Source organism: Pterocles gutturalis, unplaced genomic scaffold (assembly GCF_000699245.1).
Source record: "Pterocles gutturalis isolate BGI_N339 unplaced genomic scaffold, ASM69924v1 scaffold3578, whole genome shotgun sequence".
NCBI classification, from domain to species: domain Eukaryota; kingdom Metazoa; phylum Chordata; class Aves; order Pterocliformes; family Pteroclidae; genus Pterocles; species Pterocles gutturalis.
The window spans coordinates 122,925-143,143 of NW_010120214.1; the positions used below are offsets into that span (position 1 = coordinate 122,925).

The 20,219-nt window shown below is 40.5% G+C and overlaps 1 protein-coding gene across 1 annotated transcript in view; it reads right to left on the reverse strand.

Moving 5' to 3' along the window:
* TRPC7 (transient receptor potential cation channel, subfamily C, member 7) overlaps positions 1 to 20,219 on the reverse strand; it is a 67,033-nt gene that overhangs the window by 45,746 nt on the left and 1,068 nt on the right. The window lies entirely within an intron of this gene.

Genomic DNA, 20,219 nt, shown 5'->3' on the forward strand with positions numbered 1-20,219 from the left:
ACCATTGGGATAAACAGTTCCAAAAGAGCATCCAGAGGATCATTCTATCATAACACTTCTCCAGGAAATGGAGCTTCAGAAACTCAACATGATTTCCTATGAAATAGTTTCACCTTGCAAATCCAAACTACACTTATGGAAAAAGAGGTAGCATGGAGCTGACTTGATAGAGGGCTAGAAGAGCAATTTCACTGCCTTAAATTAAATTGTGATTGATTTTCACATGCTGACACTTAAAAAATGAGGAAAATGTCACCACCCAAGTAAATGCAGTAACTTAGAACACAATTAAGGCTACCATTAATATCCTAACAAAATGGTGATATTAAAGACTTGCTGCAACAGATAGAAATAATAAGCATAAGACAGGCTCTTACTGACTTGAGAGATCTTTTTAAATTAGGTTTGATGAGTTAATTAAATTCAGCAGCTTATCTAATTAAGCAAGCAAAAGAAAAAAGAAGATAGTTAAACCTGGCTCTGATGAAAGGATAAGAGTAACCTGGATTTGCAGTTCTATATTTTCTAAATTATTAATTCTAACATTTTACACATAGCAACATATTAGCCTTCCTTGTTAGGCAAAGATCTCAAAGCACTGTGCAAACATTCATTTGGTGAATCAGCACTGTCTAAAATATGGTGCTATTAGAGATAGCTAGATTTCTTTGGCCAGTTCTTCTCCTTCAGAACTGTGATGCTCTTGATAATGAATATTTTTTAAGTAAGTTGGATTAATGACTTTGTCATAGGTTCGAGGTTGCTTCTAATGTGTATGAGTGTTTCCCAGCTTTGCTCACTGTGCTGTCCTGTATGCTGAGGGCTGTGAAGAGATGTTTCACTCAGTACAGAAAAATTCAATAGCCACAGGCAACCAGAAAACCCTTCAGGGCTGGGATCAGAGCATTCTCACAGAAATGGGGAGATTCCATTTCTGGCAGGTGTTTAGGAGAAGAGGCTGAGGAGGAGAGCTGGGGAACAGCCTCTGTTTTAGTGGTGAGACCCTCTGCAAGGTGGAGCTGGTATGTTCACATCCTCTTATCTATCAAAGAGGTTGAAACCTGGGTTTCCCTTTTCCTCCTTGAGTGCTGTAATCAGGCTGCATGTTCTAGTTGGGGTGTTCAGAAATGGAGAACAGCAAGAGCTTCAAATCTTCATTAAAAGGAGATGTAACATAACAAAGAGCAGGTGCAAGCCCCACTGCAGAAACGGGGGCACTGAGACTCCTGTGAATGTGCCAGTTTAGTGCACTGAGATTTAAGATGTCCTCGAGGTTCAGGCAGAAAATTATTGTACATTTGTGTCTAAATCTAGCACCTAAGTATTTTGTGGGGATAGGATATGCAGAGTCAATATTATCAAATACGGGGCGAAGTAAGGTCTGGAATGTAAATGAAAGACAGACTGCACTTCATGGATCCAAAGCACTCCTCTCTAATCAATTCCATGCTTTAATCGTCACCATGCCAAGATGAATTTCAATAAATAGAAAACTTGTCTGTTCACTGAGAGAAGAGATGGTCAAACGAAAATATCAGCCTGGAAATAACTGCAGGAATTGGGAAGGACAGCAAATATAGATAGATCTGAAAATAGACGTAGGCTGGGAATGAAACACTGAGCTGCCGTAGGTAATGGAGGTACATAATTAGCACAGACAGGTTAAAAAAAAAATAATTGTGAGAACTCTGCCAGGCTTTAATACCATTCTCTACCTGCTGTTAGCAAAGTTCACAAGTTCTCTTAGCCTGCACGTTTTAGGTAATTCTCATCACTATGCACATCATCTGAACAACTAGCATATATTAGCTCACATCATTTTTCCTCTTCCACTTTCTTTAAGGAAAGCAGTTTAGTTAGGCACTAGGAAAGTGCTTCTAAAGCAACTGTAAACGGCAGGCTCCCAGCTGGCAAACTCCTTCAAGACCCAACTTTACTCACATCTCCAAGCCTAACATTTTTACTGGTTCTGTACATTTACAGAGACTAGGAATGATTTTTCTGTTCAAAATTATTTACTCCAATTTTTAAGTAGACACGAGCAACAACACAATCAACCCAAGATACAGGCTTGAAAATGAACAAAATAAAATAAAATAATAAAATAAAATGCCTTCCAGCCAACCTGCAGCAGCTTTCTGCTCTCAGGAGACATTGCTCATATGTTAAGGCAAGCATCAACGATCACAGAACCTGCTGTGTCTTGTGACAGTGCCTTTTACAAAAGCATTTGTCATCTTTGTTCTGCCTTCTTTAATGCTCACAGTCAGCATAGAAAATCCTGTTCATTCTGACGGTGAGAACACAGCCACTCAGTGACTCTCCTTTTCCTTGCTAGCACAGTTTATTGAAGGTGTCTTTACTAAAAACTGAGATTAGCAGGAGGCTGAGCACCAAGCTCCTCCTGACCCCAGCTTGCACAGGGTACCTTTGGTGACGCATGCAGAAATGACCAAGCTGCATATCAAATACTGAACTGCCAGTCATGAGGCACTGTCAAATACTCAAGGAAGCCAAGAAGATGTACAAGCAGCACACAAGCCGTACTGGTGTATGCACCGGTGCTGTGCAGGTTGCCTGTATTTCACACGTTTGGAAGCATCTGAGATCCTGACACCCTGCACAAAGGAGCGCTGGGACAGCGGTGGGGCTCACTGCTGTGCAGAACAGAAGGTTTTGGTCCCAGGGCAAGGGTCAGAGAGAGATGGGAGAGTTAGGAAGAAGTGGTGAAGGAGAACCAGAACACATTTCCAGTTATTTTTTGTTACATCAAAGTTTTTGAGATCAGAGCCCTGAGGGCTCCTGGTGACTCTGCCAGGAGACAGATGACAGACGGCCACAGCGTCCTGGGGTTCCAAGGGCCAGTCCCCCCTCCACTGCTGCCTCCGCCAGCCCAGTTCAACTCCCAAACCAGGCACCTCGTGGTCTGCCCAGTCTAATCACATTTCTGGGGGGACCATCCTGGTTGCAAGTTAGCCAGGCACTGGGCTGCAACTGGGGGTCCTCCCTTCCACCGCGACACAAAACTCATGGCTGGAGACACAAAAACCAGCTCAGTCCTCTCGGCAACATTGCAAAACCAGACACAGGCAATGACAACAACCCAAACCTCCCTGAGTCCTCTGATGAGCTCCCACGTTATAGAGGTCTGAGGGCTACAAGTTTTATAAAACAAATGGATCTCTACAGTAATGAAAACTGCAAATCATACATGAGGGATGCTGGGGCCTCATCCTGACAAGCTGAACGCTGTCAAGCCTCAGGGAGGAAGATAAAGGATGCAAGTACACGAGAGAGCCAGTCTGCTCCAAATGACATATGGAAGAATGTTTTATTTCCTATAGAGACAGCGAGCAGAGAAGGATCAGGATAATGCTTGAGAATGTTACAACATCATTTTTTAAAAACTAGAACATAATAAAAGGATGCCAAATTAGTCGTTTCCTGCTTCTTCTAGCACTGTTGTGCATGTAGAGTTAAAAATGTCTGATTTTGCTGTTTTGAAAAGGCTGATGGTACTTGTCATTCACTGCAATTTCTCTGAGTACCCTATTATTATCTGTTGATTATGTTCTAAATGAACTCTGTCATGTCTCCACATCTGTTCAAAACCACCCGGGTTTCTTCAGAAAAAAGCTGTTTTGGGTCAGAGGGATCCAGTCTGAGTAAAAAGTTACATGAAATGAGAAAAAGTAAGACCAGTAGCCTATCTTGGCTAGTTAATGAAAAAAAAAAACTATTTAAAAAGTAATCAGAGCTACAGATTGGAAAAAAATTAAATCCATGGGAGTTTAGGTCTTAAAAGCCAGTGTTGTAGGTGCATTTTGGACCAAACTTACTGATGTCTAGCCTTGATGCTGCGACATATAGCGAGCAGAGCTGAGATTTGCTGAACCCCTCAGTGCAGATGAGCTTTCTTGAGAAATTGGAATGGGGCCAATGGTTCAGAAACTGAGAGGATCAAATGATTTTTTTATGCAATTGCAAACTACCTTCCCAGTCCCAGATTCAGGAACACACTTGGGTTTATGTTTAAATCCTGCTGATCCTGACAAAATTCTTGCAAACGTGTGTTTCAGTGAAGCACTGAAGCGATCTTCTTTCAGGCTTCAGGAATTTTGAAGTGGGATGAGTTTGTCAGTCAACCTGCAGGGTTTTTTTGTTTGTAATTGTAGATTATTCAGTGCACAGTTGTTACTGGAAATGGGGGCACAGACCCACAGGAGAGCGCATGACACACAGATACAGAGTGCACTGGGCAAGTGCACTGTACATGAGAATCACTCTGTATGTCACCATTTAGGACATTGAACATTCACTCCAATAATTGCTTCCCAATATCATGCATAAAGAGTAGGGTGGGAACCAGAGCCCATCAACAGGTATTCTAACCAGTGATAATTCCAATCACATTTTTTACTGCTATCCTGTATGCAACTAATTGCTCTGTCAGCCTACACTGAAGCTTCAGGGTCAGACTTCTGGTCAGAAAAGCCAGTATCACAGATGAATTTCCTTTTGAATATATAAACACATAATTGGCTCAGAGCGATTTAGTCTACAGACCTTTTTCTAGAGAAAAAAAAAAAGCAACCTTATGCTGCTTATGAATACACAAATCTTTTTGCCAAATAAAAGGAGGAGAAGGGGAGCACACACAGGATGATGGCTAGATCTTAAAGCCGCCACTTCTCAAGGGGTCTGTCCGTGACATATTGTCTCTTATACATCTGCTCCACGGGAATTTGAGGGCTTCCACACAAATCCAAGACTTCTGGAACTAATGGATACGAGCATCCAGCACCTGTGACTGAGGCTATCATCACACCAGAAAGGCTCTGTGTGCTCTCAGTGCTGCTTAGCTGCGTGGCACAAATCTGCTGAATCCAACCTCCTGTCTGGGAGCCATGCAGGAGCTGGGTACTTGGCAGTACCTCTGGCAAATCTGGGTAACATTACACTTGCTGTGCAAATGAAAGCTGTAGGCATATCGCACAGAGCCTCTCTTTAAGTTTCCTTGAGGTTCTTGGCTCTCTGTGTTTGATTAACATCACACATACACATATATAACAGAGAAAAATATTGCATTGCTTAGATTAGCATTTTGAGAAGAATAATAATTTTTAAAAAGTATTTCTGTAAACATGAACAGAAAACTCTAAATAAAAACGCTTGTAGAAAGAAAATGAAGGTGAGAGAAAGGGAGGGGGCAGAAAGCCAGTAACGCTGGATTACATGCTGGGTTTGAAATGAAATTTTAAAATAAACCATCATGTCAAATATTCAAAATGCTTATGAATATTTACCAGTGAGATTTCACATGAAATATGCACAAGCCAGTTTAGAAACTGTTGGAAAAATTTCCTTCTGGGTATTTACAGTGTCAGTGACTGGCCATATGTTAAGGAATGAAAAAAAAGCACAAGGCTTGTGGGAGGGAAAGTGATGAGAGGAGACACTAAGCATGAGCCCCGCACTGATCCTGCTCGTGTAACCACATTATCATCTGAAGTGCACAGAGCACCCTTTCCGAAGTGCTCTGTTGACTGTGCAGTGACTGGTGCCGTGTTTGAACACAGCTGAGAGCATTTCTATTGTTTCCAGCCTAAATGCCTGCAAGCAGGGATGATGCCAAGGCTGTACAGTTAATATTCCAGAAAGCACATCAGCAAGTTGGTTTATGTTCTCTTGCTCCTTAAGTGGCAACACATCAGTGATTTTCTGGAGCTTTGGGGGTACTGTGTCTGAAAATAAAGCCAAGTGCTCATTGAAAACATTTCCCTAATCAGGTGCATGGTGCTAAGTATGTCTGGAGGTAGCAGCAGATGCCACTGGTTCGGTTTTTTCAGTGATCCAGACCTTGACTTCTTCACCTCCAGCGAGCATAATACAATAAGCAATCTGTTCAAATACAAGAGTTTGACATTTCAAAAGTGTGTCTCTGTTGCTTTCCAAGTAATTTGGACCTTTCAAAACAGAGCCAAGATAAACAGGGTGACTGTTTGCTCTCTGAAGAGCACCAGGCTGCAGCGCGGCAGAGCAGAGGGACGGTGCCTCCAGGCAAACGGGGATTTTAAATCCTGCGAGGGAACGTCAGGAGACACCGAGAGATGTGTCCATTAGAGGAGCCCAAGGACAAAACAGACAGTTGCTGTCTGTGTCGACATTTTTTATGTCTGAAGAAGTCCAGAAAACAGCAGTATGCTTTAACTGAAGAGCAAAAATTGCGTGGCTTCCAATGAGCCATGAAAATAACATCCCTTGTATCATTGCAAGGATTTTAGTGGCAATCGCATTGACTGATTTACCATATGAAATTTTTTCTTTTGGTACCTGTTTTTTCCCCTCAATAGGTTAGGCTTTCTAGCTATAATTCATCCCTTCACAGGCAACGCAGAAGCTGGTCTCTGGGACAGCATATCCCTTCAACAAGGGGATAGAGCAGTAAGAAATCAATCAAACCGCTGCTTTGAATTTCACCTTATACTTATTGACTGGTAGATATATCAAATCCTTAAAGAGGCCAGCCAAGATGATGTTAATGATTCTTTGGTGGAGTCAGAAAATCCTTTAAAATTTGTTACTGTGCTTTTACAGATTCCCTAGAGTAAGAAATTGCAGATCAGTCCACTCTCAACTTTTTTATTACTTACATTGGATTTTTTCTATTTGAAACTTAAAATAAGGTTCCTGTACATATGAGCTCTCTCTACATTGAAATTAGTGGATCACTTGACTTATTTAAAGTTCTCACCTTGAACAGAGTACAGTATTTTTTAAATACGTCTGAGAACTTGCCATAAGAACACCTCCATCTCCTCTACTCCTTTCCCACGTCACCTTCTTCCTGACAAGTACCGTTACTGAGCATCTCTGTAGCACACGTGTGCAGAAACATCAGTGCCATCCAGTGTAGAACTAACACCCTATTCCAAATCTCTGAAGGTATTTAAATATACTTAGCAGAGAAATTGTGTTGGTTGACAATATTTTTTTTTTAAATCAGAGTACTCAAAATCTCAAAGTTGGCAGAGCAGCTTTTCAGCATAAGTTGACGTTTGATGGATTTCTCTTTCATGTCATCTCAGCTGGTTTGCAAACCCATGTCATAAATAAGCCACACGCTTTTGATTCCTCAAGTAATTAAAAGATTTTTTTTCCTTTTTGCAAATTTTCCCAAGCTCTCTTGAATGTTTATGCCGAAGGACCTGTTTTCAGAAGATAAACTCCTGAGTCCTTGGATGTCACATAAACAGGACAGGCTATACAGAGGTATTAACTAAATGCTTTGGCACACAAAATGCAGTGAGTATACACACCCAGTGAAGGAGATGTCTGTCTCCCTGTGTCCTTTCAACAGCTTCTCTTAAATTAAGTACAAACTACACATTTCAAAATAATACCCTGCTAATTCCCTTGGTGAAGAAGAGTTTAGGATCTGTTCATGTCAGCAGTAAAATCAAGCTCATGGTGATGCAGCGCAAGACTCCAAATCCCTCACCATTATTTTCAAATATTTGCTTGGTCCTTGTGTGGGAACATGACACTGAGAAACAGCTTTTCTTATTTTAAAAAATTCAAAAGCCCCTTGCATTAGAGGAACCTTTATCTCAACCTTACTTTTATCTTCATGCAGAAAGAATTCCTCTTTTACCTCCAGGCACGTTTCACAAGAGAAGAGTCCAGTGCAGTGTTGGGGTTAACTCCTTTTTCTCACCACCTATTTCAACAGAGTCCTTATACACAAGAGCACAGGCAGTGAATGTGCAGCTCTGTTCTGGCAGATGTATCAAAGCACAAAAGCTACCTGTGGGCCAAGCTGCTCATTTTACATGCCATCCATACTTTTTCTCTCTGGCATGTTCCCATACTCATTACATTCCTGACTTGTCTGTTGCAAGCTCCACTGGGGAAGATCCACATTTCCTTACAAATTGAGACTGAATAGTTTCCTTGCACTAAATGCATTACCCTCTCTCCTTCAACTGTGTGGCTCTTTCCAGCTCAGCTGCTTGAAACCCCTGTTTCCTGAAAACCAGATGGGAAAAACAGGGTGAAAATAATGGATTTAAATTTAAAGCAATTGTTTGCATAACACAGCTACATATATCCCCTAAGCTCAGCTACATTTGTCATTTTTAGCTTGCTTAAGGAACACAGTTATATGTTCAAAGGCACTATGAGTCCCACCTCTCATGGGAATTTGGGCTACAAACTGCACCTGCATATGAGGAGAAAGACTTCTAAATCCAGCCTGCAAGTGAATGCTGGCTGAACTGAGAGCCACGATGCACCTACATCAATAATTAAAATAACCGTACACCTTGCAGATCTCAAACAACCAACCACCACAATTCCCAACGTCCAGCAACAACAGCTCCTTGGAAAACTGGTCACAAGCATCACAGTGGGTGGAATTCTGGTCCCCACAGCACCTAAGCAGCAACCGAGAACTCCAGAAAAATGTGATCCCAGCCCCAGATCACTCTTGACCATATGAACATCATCCTGTCTCTAAGAAGAACTGATTTAGAAGTGATGCTGCAGCACTTTCATAAGCAGAAATGTGAATATAAAAAGGTGTATAATTACATTTCTCTGTTCTGAAATGAGTCCAGATCCTGGGGCTTGGATAGTGACAATGAAATTATACACTTAGCAATGAGCAATTTCCACGCTGCACTGGTGTAAAGTTCCCTGCAATGAGTTATATTCCAGGAAATTGCCATTTTTGATCATGTAAATGCCAAAAAACCATAGGCACTAAAGTACCTAGCACCATTTTGTGGCAATGTAAAATTGTTTGTATACCATTCCTGTTTATCCACAATCCAGTGGATAGTCTGCCTGGATGCAATGACAATGAGTTCATTATAATTATCTACAATAACAACAATTAACAACACAATGAGGGATTAAACTAAATCACTTCCCATCTGCATCCTCTTTAATGTTGGACTTGAGATCCTCAGAATGTGTTACTTCGTTTACATTCATTAATACGATATTAATTCCCTCCAGTGTCTTGGATAAACGTACTTGACTCCATTCTCCCATCTGCTGATCTCGGATTGTTATTCTATTCAGAGCAATAGTCCTAATTATGCTCATTTGTAGTTCCAGTAGATATCCTTGCCCAATATGAATAATGAGCAGCAGCCTTTGGAAACCAGTCATCTTGTTCATAATAAACCACCCGGCTCCTAACTATTCCCTAAAAACCAGTGCTGGTATTAGCTGAATGCTTGGGCATTTGGTGTTACTAATTAAACACAAAGCTTACCACTCTAGTATTGGGCTGATATTGCAATAGTGATAGCATCATTTTCCGTCTGTTTTCCTCACCAATAACTTGATTTTGTCTTTCTGAAAAATGTCTTCGTCTTTGGCTCTCTGGAGCATGCTGCCTCTTGGTACCTTTTATTGCTGAGGGGAGGAGGCAGGGTAATTGCATTACGATGTAATTTTATATCAGTAAGTGCTCTGAGAAAACTCTCTAAGATTAATGGTGAGTGTGCTAGTAAGGGCAAGCTCAAAGTCGTTCAACCTGTGTACCCATGGCGGAGGATCCAGTGACTAGAATGGAAAGGGCCAACATGTCTCTCCTTTGAAGACAGCCAGCTGCAGGTCTACCATGGAGGAGGTGCACCAGTTGTGAATACCAGCGCTCATTTTGTCTTCCACGCTCAGTGGGTAAGAAAGGAAAACACTCTGTCACCATTAACTAAACACTGGCAACCGGCCAAATCGTTCCCCCTATTTATCATAGTGCTATGAGCAGCTGGCAGCAAAGCTGGCAGAGAAACAGGAGCTGCTTCTCTCCGGAGGGGCTGAGGCAGTCCTGGGTGGTCTGGCTCTGCCGCAGCAGCCTCCGTCTGCCTGCACCAGCAGAACGGCCCTGGGCACCCGGGCCGGGCAGCGGACAGAACAGTGAGAGGCAGCACAGGAGACCTCATCTCCCCTTTATTGCTTAGAGATTGGAGGGGCAAAGGTAAATTTCTGTGGGACAGTCCAGATCACTGGGGAAGGTTGTGGTAGGGCACAAATCTCCGTTAGATACAACTGCTGATGGGTTTGTTTGCTGTGATGGATCCCCATCCCTGGAGGGGTTCAAGGCCAGGCTGGATGAGGCTTTGAGCAACCTGGGCTGGTGGGAGGTGTCCCTGCCCATGGCAGGGGGAGTTGGAACTCAACGATCTTTAAGGTCCTTTCCAACCCAAACCATTCTATGACTCTATGATTCTATCTCTTAAAAGTTTTTATGTTTAAATAAATTTTTAAAGTGTTTCTAAACTATTTGTTGCCTTTCTGCTGGGTTTGCGACAGTCATTACAACTGTTAGATTCACCCTTCCAAGCATCTGTACTCAAAAAGCTGTCATAGAGTAGTGCTTGCACACAAACAACTAACACAATGCAGACAAATCCTCTTCATTCCTAAAATCAGCCATCTCTAAACCAAACAATTTTCTTAACTCCTTGTCTCTGAGAAGCAGGAACAGGGTGAGGAATAGGTATCATTGAATCACTTTCGCTGAAAGAGTTTCCAAAAGCCAGTTAAATGCCACTTAAATCTTCACACCAGCTAACTACTGACCTTTGCTCAGGTCACATGGTTTATATGACTCCACAACACACATGGGCACTATATTAATCTAACCTTATTTCACTTGCTTTTATATCACAGTAACTTAACTTAGTTTAACCCTGTGTTTAACCTTGCCTTCATACAAACCCCTTCCACACACAACAAATTATCTCCACATATCAGTTTTTCTTTCTGTTTAGTCAAAACACTTGAGATTCCTGATTAAATGTTACAACCTTTATTATGCTTCACCCTGACTACAAAATATTCAGAGATTGTCTGTATCAAAGGTAAAAGACTGTCCCCTTGTATTAACTACCAAAAGGTCAGGTTCAAGAAGGATGAAAAGGAGATCTCTTACCTCTAAACCCCTTTCTTCTAAATGTGTTCAATATGTTCCCAGTTACTCTATGTAAAATGTCACATACACAAATCACCTCTAAACTTCTAAATGTGTTCAATATGTTCCCAGTACTCTATGTAAAATGTCACATACACAAATACTTTCCCTGAAAATCATGGATTGAAAATCATTGCCAAAATCACGGAATTTGCACTTATCTCTCTACCTGGCTAAAATGTCACAGTGTTTGGCTTAAAACTTATCGACATGCAGCTGCTGTGCTGCTTCGTTATGCCATTTCCATTGCTCTCCCCTTCCCACCCAGCTTGGGAATCCACCTGTCTTCTCCCACTACGATTACAGGGGGATTTCACATTATTTTATATTTTTATGATCACGCCTGTACTCACCTAAGCCAGCATCCTGCACTAATATTAGGGCTGTCACATGCAATCAAACTGGAAACCGTGAGCTGTAAGTGCTGCAGTTGCAATGCTGTTCATCCTTAACTGAGAAGGACTAGAAATTACCTCCCAAGGAGCTGTAAAGGGTAATAAACGTTGCATTGATGGTGTGCAAACAGGCATTGCCAAAGTGCAGTAGCATCACGGGAAACAAAAGTATCCCTGCTGTGCTGTCTGGGAGAGTCAAATATTTCCAGGGTTGTTCCTGTCTTGCCATCTCCAAATGCCAAAAGTTTCCTCTAAACAATTTTTTGAGGGGAGTAAACCCCTTAAGGCTTTAATTAAAATACTAGATTTTCTTACACTGATGCATTGTGTCTAGTTTAATGTGTTGAAAGAATCTTTTTTCCCCTCTCCATTCTTTCAAAAGAGTGACATGGGCTTGTTCCTCTGGGAAAGCAAAGATAACATTTTCCTGCAGAAAGTATTTTGTCAACTTTTGAAGAGGTTTGCTTTTTTCTTTTTTAGCTGGGAGATTTTAACAACAATGTCACTCAATCATCCACAAGGTAGATTAGATGACCTTGTAGGCAATGGCCAGGATCCAATTTTCTGTGACTGCTCAGTGGTTAGTCCTATTGCTAGAGTTACAACTTCCATGAATAATAGTCTTATTTTCTCCAGGGGCAGGTGTGGGTTGTAGATGGCCAAGTTACACCCTTCACTATGAATCACAGCATCTACTACTCTGCTTTTCTGTGAATAGACATAGACAGATGCTAACATACCTTCACATTTGCTGATACAAATTTTTTTCAAGACAGCTCCAGGCGTCACAGCTTTGGCATCGGTTCTGAACCACTCTGAAAAGCTTTGGAGATTTTTCTTCTCGTGCAACATTTTAAAACCATTTTGCTTGGGCGATGTGCCAGGCAGAAAATTATTTAATCACAGAACAGGCATAGAAAGAGCACTTAGAATAACAGCTCTCAAAATATAGAGGATATTTCTTAATTTATAAATATTTAAAGAGGACAATGCAAGAGTCACAAATTTGGTGGTTTTTTGAGGTCAGAAGGGTTCTCTCCATCCATTTGCCACAGTCTCTGCTACACATCCATGCAAAACATATCTGCAATTAATTAATTTAGCTCTCAAGGCAAACTCAGTGTACCATCAATTACTAGTGCATTTGTCTCTGAAAAAGAGCAGCATGGAGAATAAGCTCCTCAGGTACCGTGTGAGTCCCACTCAGTTTCACCACAAGGTTTAAAAATATTCTCCTTCTCCCAGGCTATTTCCATGATCATTTTTAATTTCCTCCCTTATTTTAGTACCTAATTTGTTCCAACAATAACTTAAAATTTTAATAATAGGAAAACTGTTTTCCTGCTTTACTGGGGCTTGATTCTTTCCTGTATTATGAGTTGGGTAACTGGTTGTACTTGCTTATGCATTTGCTTTGCACAAGTGAAAACTGAAAAAAAGAATCATAGCTTCTAAATGCTCGTGTTTTCAAGGCAGTAAATCGGCTTTTAGGTGAGAAGGGGAAAAAAAAGAACACATCGTTCTTTTTTTAAGGCTAAAAAACACTAAAGCACATCCCTGACCCCATCTCTAAGGAAAAATAATGTTCTCACTAAAGACTGACCTGGAAAAGTTTGCATCCAAACAACTTGAAAAGAAGACTGCAGATCACTAACATATCTTTGGAAACAGCGGTTTTCATCATTCCTGCAGAACAACTCTTAGCTGTGCACTAGCAGTGTAAATGCATTTATCAGGGTCTACATTTTTGTTGTTTCTCAGGTATCATGCATAGTTACGTAAAAAAAAATCCTAAAGTGAGTCACCCTTTTGACTTTGAATATCAAGATGGCTTCAGAGGCAGCAGGGATTTCCCTTAGAGAAGCCGAGGGCACTGAAGCAGCACAGAGCCAACAGGAGAGGCAGAGAACAAGCTCATTAGAACAAAAACGACACCACAAAAAGGGTCTGAAAGGGATATTCTGCCCCAGCTACATCAAAGTCCAGTGTCATCAGGTATTAATTTGGGATAAAGGCAAACAACCCAGTGGCCTGCTCTCTCAACAAGAAATCTAGCAACGAGAGTCAGAGGAGATAACAGAGGAAGGGGATGCAACGGGAAGAGGTGGCTTTCTCTCCCCAGCAGCTGCTTTTTGGAGTTGTTGTCAGAAAACTCACAGGAGGAGAAATAGCAGTTGGTTCACCAGGGTGTACTGGACCTGGTGTGAGAGGCAATCACTGAAGAACAGTGACCATTCATATACTAAAAAATGTTTGTAACAGTGATGCTTAATTTTCAAAGCAGGAACTAGGTAAGATTGATCATACCCATGAAGGAAAAAAACAAAAACAGTAGTAAAAGAGAATGAACATATTCTGCTTCACAGGCCAGCTTTCTGCAGTTCCCTTCTGTCTTCTCTTCCTAAAACTCAGCAAAATGAAACAGCAGAAAAAAAGGAGGTCGCACAAGTAAAAAGACAACTTTTTAAAAAGCACAAGTCCTGTCTGGAAGAAAAGCAGAGAAAAAAAGAGAGCAATTCTGGGAAATTAAACGAAAACCTAAAGTAAGATCAGATAAAAACACTAAAGCCTCAAAGAGCATCTTGCTGAAATAATAAATATGACTCACAAGAGGTGTTCCCAAAAATATCAAAGCAAGAGGTCTGCCAGAGCATGTGTAGAGGCGAGAGATTGTGAAGGGATAGAATGATCACTCAAGGAAGAGTGGGTCAGAGCAGAAAAATTAAGTGATTGATTTACAAGAGTATTCATGAGGCTAATTAGGGAGTTTCCCATGACAATCTCCATTTTTAATGGGAGATGAGTTTCAGGTGCTATCTCCAATTGGTCAGTCCTGAGAGCAAATAATTCTAAGAGTTAGTTCAGTTTGAGTAGGAAGCAGAGTTTCTAAGTACAGTCTTGCTGGTTTACAGCCTGATGGTTTTCAAGAATCTTTTTCTTTCCAAGTCCACTACTATCCTCTCTTCTCACAAAATATTTCCCCTTCCTACTATTTTACTTTCCAATGTTGTCTTCCCTTTCCTATTTTTTAATCACTCTTTTCAAAAAGCAATAGATTAACTCCATGCAGCATGTGTTTTTCACACTAGAATATTTCCCATCCATGACCGCAGAGTTCAACTTTTGCAGTCAGCATTTTTTTTCCAAGTTTCCTTAGGCTTTCACATAATTTTTATATCTGAGTTTCTCTATTACCATCCCATCTTATTTCCTTACAAATTTTAAAATACCCCTGACATTTATTTTGTATTTGAAGAGTTAGACTTGTTTCATTAAGACAAATTTCACCAAGTTTAGCAATCCCTAGGGGGAAAGCAGCAGTTTACAATCTCTGACGCTTTTATCCTCAGCAACACTCATGATTTGCGCATGGCCGGAGAAGTGAAGAGGTTGGGAGTTGTTCTTCAATACTGCAGTACCAGAAACCCTAAAGAGTTGCAGCTTCTCAGCAAGATACAACCAGAGATGTCAGTGCTTATTACTGTCCAACAGCAGAACAGCATCAGCCTCAAAGTGCAGGATCTGGTCCCAACTTTTCATTTGCAGAGATAAAGCCAGAAATACTGAGAAAATTTACAAGGTCATTTCTCTTAAGGAGTTTAGACGAAGCACATCCTGTGAAGTTAACAATTTATATTTAGGTGGGAAAAAAGGTGGGGCTGCCTTACTGGAGCAAGAGCAGTGCCACAGGAACCCCTGATGGATAGAAGTCGTTGAGACTCTGGGGCTGTTTTGCCACTCCGAGCATCATGAGAATTTGGGGATTTGAGCCTCAGCTGTTTTACATCTCTGCAGCCCCAGAGAAGAAGCAAGCAGTTCCTAGCAGGCACGTCGCTGTAGGCATTTGCACACTTGACTTGCTACCACACAAGCCATCGCTCTCCACAAATAGCAGAGCAGCCGGTTGCGGTCCATCAGCCAGCTGAGCCTGGATGTGGTGCTCACCTGCACACCAGAGCAGGCTCACAGCTAGGGTCTTCTTTTGGATCCCAATATGTTTTTAGAGAAAGAACATCTTAGAGAAAAGTAACAGCAAAAGGCATATAATTTACAAACAAAATGTGTGATGTTGTAGTAAAAGAACAGACAACTTTGGTAGGATTGATAAACAAAGACCATGCACCATATGTCTTCCAGGTAGTGGTTTTGATCATGACCTCAGAAACATTTTAATCAACAGGAGCTGAGATCTTATTTACCACTTACGGTTGGGAGATCTTTTCATAGCGTTCTTTGTGATTCTGTAATTTAATCTGTCTGGATTGCTAAATGGAATGAATTGTCTGATTGCCTTCATCACAAGGCTGTTTCCTGGCATACACAAGCATGCAGTCTCATTTGAGAGCAGGCAGGGCTGTAAAGCAGACCTGGGTGTAGAGTGGGATCTCACCAGACACAGGAGTGCACAGCCGTGGCTTTAAAAAAGAGTAAACGGAGATATTCTTCTGGGTTTCACTCACTGTTTCCAGGATGTGTCTAATAATATTAAGCCCAACGCTGCTGTTAAGACAGTTGCAAAGGCATTTCCTGCATACTGCTTGCTGGGAATGTATCTCCTAAGGGGTTAAATGGAGAAATAAAAATTATTCTGTTGATTCTGCTTTTAATATCCCAGTCTTAGAAATTAATCACCTGGCTGTGGACAGCTGGTAGCTGTGAAGACACCTACATATGGTTTCATACGAAGGTGACATGAGGAAGATGGATTTCTCTGGACCAAAGAGGAGAGCAATTCTCATCAGCCTGGCTCGCGGGTGATGACTTGTTCATATGGATAAATCCTGGCTGTGTTATTCACACTGGAAATGACTTCAAGCTTAATGGCACGAGCAAAACAAACAGAAATTGGTAGATGAGAGAAGGATTATTTGCTTTATGACTCAGGGTCTGCCAACTTTAAAAGAAGGATTTTTTTCCAGATTTCTTTCAATTTGAGTAAAATCACAGCATGGCCCCGTAGCTTCAGATGTGTAACATCTCCTTTTGAAGTCAGCTATGTTTAACACTCAGCTCTACTCAGAAGCTGTAAAATATCTTAACACAATATGGCACATAGACAAACTGATTGGGAAGTATTAAGCTATAATTTGCATACATTCCAAGATGGCATTTCGTTAGCTACCATGTGTCTGCAGACTGTAGGCACAACTGGGTGGGAAACTGAGGGGTTTATTTCAATTAGGAATCAAAAATAAAATTAAAACAGAAATATAGAACAAAGTGAATGTGCTTTGTAGTTTTCCAAGAAGAGTGAAAAACAGCCATTAGTCCAGTGATTGAAATATGAAGATATTTTGAGGGACAAAACAAATAACTTCAGCCTAGCAGGGCTGGGAACCCTCCAGTTCCCAAAGGGAGGAAGGCTCCCCTCTCTCTCTCTCTCTTTCAAAGGGTGACATAGACCAAGAGCCTACTCCAGGGGACTAAAACAGGCCTCCGATCTGTATTGCCCTTGCTCCAGTGGATGTTGATTTATTTTTTTTAAACAAAGAAAGAATGACAAAGTCATGAACTGGTCCTTAAGTTTGAGCTTTCAAATGGGATATACAAAAATGGCAAAGCACTGAGTTAAGGTTGTTTTTTTCAGCATGAGCTTCCTCTGCTGTGGAGGAGTGTCATTGTGTAAAGCCCTGCAAACATACACAGTGACCCTGACATTTACTTCTCTCTTTTCTGAAATTTCAAGAATCCACCTCTGAGGGGTTTCCTGCCCACCCCATTTCTAGGCTAATTGCTGGGACATTTGATGCAGTCACATTGCTAAATTTTGCAGGAGAAACCACCAATTCAATATTTTTCATCTTGTTTTGGGTAAGAGAAAATTTTTTGTAGGATTTTTTATTTCTAGACTCATGGACTAAATCATTCAAAGCAATTTGTTTTATCCTATTAATAAGAAAACTTTCTTGCAAGACTTTGACACTAGACAATTTAAGGGAAAAAAGGAAATAATTTCTATGCTAATGTAGCATTACTCCACTGGGTTTTTTCCCCCCTCATCAATAAGCATTGCAAAAGCTGACATTTGATTTGAAATAATGGCACAGCAACGTTGATCCAAACTATACATTTGTTCTAAATACTGGGACAGATCCTCATCTTTTGTGGCTTCATCAGCAAAAAAGCACTGATGTAACCCAATAGAGTGTCTGCTCCAGCAAAACCATGGGCACTGATCAGCTCTGACAGTATCCCTCTTTCTTCCAGCTCCAACCCTCCGCCCTTATTATTCTCTTCAGCATGTGGGAAGCCACATAGTAGCTGACTGTCTTGACCTTGCTTTTGAGCCAAAACCAACACATCAAGAGAGGAGTTCAACAGGGCAGTGTATCCACCCCAGACTGATAGCTGGAACATCTACTCTTACTATTAAAGACCTATTGATCGGTTGACAGAAAGGCTGCTCAAGGCCAGCGGTGTGATCTAGCTTCTGTCCAGACTCCCACTTTCACCTTAATAACACTCCCATATTCCTTTGTGATGTGCAATCACATGCAAAGACATTTAGTACCATTGAATCTTAGCAACTTACAGTGAGAACAATCTATTCAGCTTCTGCCGCTGGAAAAAAAGAATGGCTAAAATGATTTCACCTAGTGATCTTCATTGGACTCTCCCTCAAACTGTGGCCAACCACAGTTAATGCAACTTTTCTCCTTTAAAATGGTTCACGTCGCTGGTTTGTTTCACCTTTCGTATCTGTCCAGAGACACAATTCACCTAAAAAAAAATCTCATGTTCTCTAAAAACATACTGCATGTACTTGCTCCTCAGTGTGATGTGCTGAACAGTGCTATTGCGTAGGAGATTTAGGGCAGGAAGCAGCAGGTGAGAGGCACAGCATTTGTATTTTAATTAGCTCATGCTAGGAGTTTCTTCAGAGGTAAATTATCTAACCCTTAATTACTATTTGTCTGCCTACATTGTTAAAATCTTACTCGTGTCCTTCCGTTTCAAGGACTTTTTGTACCTCCTGAAAATTGTATTGTTAAATTTGCTTATAAGTAACTATTCTGAAATAATCCCAAGTGATAGTTTTATAAATCTGTTGAACACCAATGGTAATTACAGAACTTCAACAATAAAAAGTAAAAACTTGGGGAAAGTAACATTTTAAGGCATGAAAAGAAAGTCCTTTGGAGCTTGTCTGATTTAATAAATTTTCATTATTTGTGGATTCCTTAAAAATATTTTCAGCAATTGCATTCTTTCCTAGAAATGAATTCTCAAAATGTCACATTCTGTGAAAAAAAAACCCTGCTGTGTTATTAATACCCAATTCCACATCATACGATTATGTTAATAAAAAGAAATATTTTTGCATAAATACATACAACTGATTTTTTCCTACAGTACGAATACATTATAATCTTGAGATGTTTCTTCTTTCTCCAAGTATTAATATGCCAAAAAGAATGTGACAACTTTGGAGTAAAGTAGTGGTATGTGTACTTCTGAGGTACTTCACTAACATATGTAGATGTGGCTGGCACAGAACCTTCCAATACGGCGAAGAAATTGGAAAGCCTTCCTGGAAATACAATAACTTGGCAAAGGGTTTTTAATGATTCTTCCAGTATCGATTTACTCCCATCCATTTGCCAATGTTGGGGAGATATAACCACCATGAGACTATTTAACATTTCATTGCTTGTTTGTTTGCTCCTGGAGGATTCATGTACCTGCCAGTGCCAGTTTAGACCACGCTGGCAGCTCTAGGAACGAAAGCAGGGATTCAGGTAGCAACAGATTTTATGAGAACTGACAGGCGTGCACTACTGAGGCAGCTCATTCTCCACACAAGATATATTTTTCTGCTGAAAAGAAGCTGCAACATTAATGAGCTATTAATGCTGTTAACTGTGGGTGTGAGCACACAGAACTTACACACTGGAGTAACCTTCATTAGAGCAGCCAGATCCACAGAACTTGGTGAGGTTGCTTCACTAGGACTGAATGCCATGCAAGTAAAAATTCCCTTTTAAATTAGTGTTTCTTTGCAATTCTGAGTCACATGGGTAAAAACAGTTTGCAAGGTTTTGTCCTAATATTACTGCCAAAAAGACTCAATAGTTTGGGTATTTTTTCCTGTTGGAGACTTACTACAGAGTTTCAAAGGCAACAGCTTGAGAACATGCTTTCTTCTCACTTTTAAATTGGAGAGTATATATATATCTACAAATCCTGAAATGGATGCTTTAACACTTGAATAGTTTTCAAAATTAAAACTAATGGATTCCTGTCAGGCATCCTACCCCAGTTTACTCACAACATAGGTTTTATTACCCCAGTGTCACTGATCATGATTGTAGCTGCACAATAGTCATAAGTCAGAAAACAGTCTTATGTTGATGACTGAGCCACTGAATATTAATTTTTTCATGACTAATTTATTTCAGAAAGGGAGACAATGCTATTTATGTCATGCAAATGACTTTGAGAAATACTGCAAATGACATTGGACATGCACAAACTCCTGATGATAATAGAAATCTTGAATAACTTGTAAGAGAGTTCTGCAAGTTCCACTGTTACATTTGGCATGATGATAGACTTCATAACAATATCCTGATCATCTCTCTCCTCCTTTTTCATGAAATTCATGATATACAGATGCAGTACCAAACCATTAAGATGCAATGCAATTTAAATTATTTTACAGAGAACCAAAAATGCATAATTTATAACCTTTATCATTGTAACAGAACTAGATGTACTGGATTCTCAAGCCATTAAACCAACCTCTAGAGCTCTGCCTCTAAAATAGATTACTCAATTAAAAAGACTTACCTTTCTTACAAAAAAATGAGTCTCCATTTTTTGTAACAATCTAATTT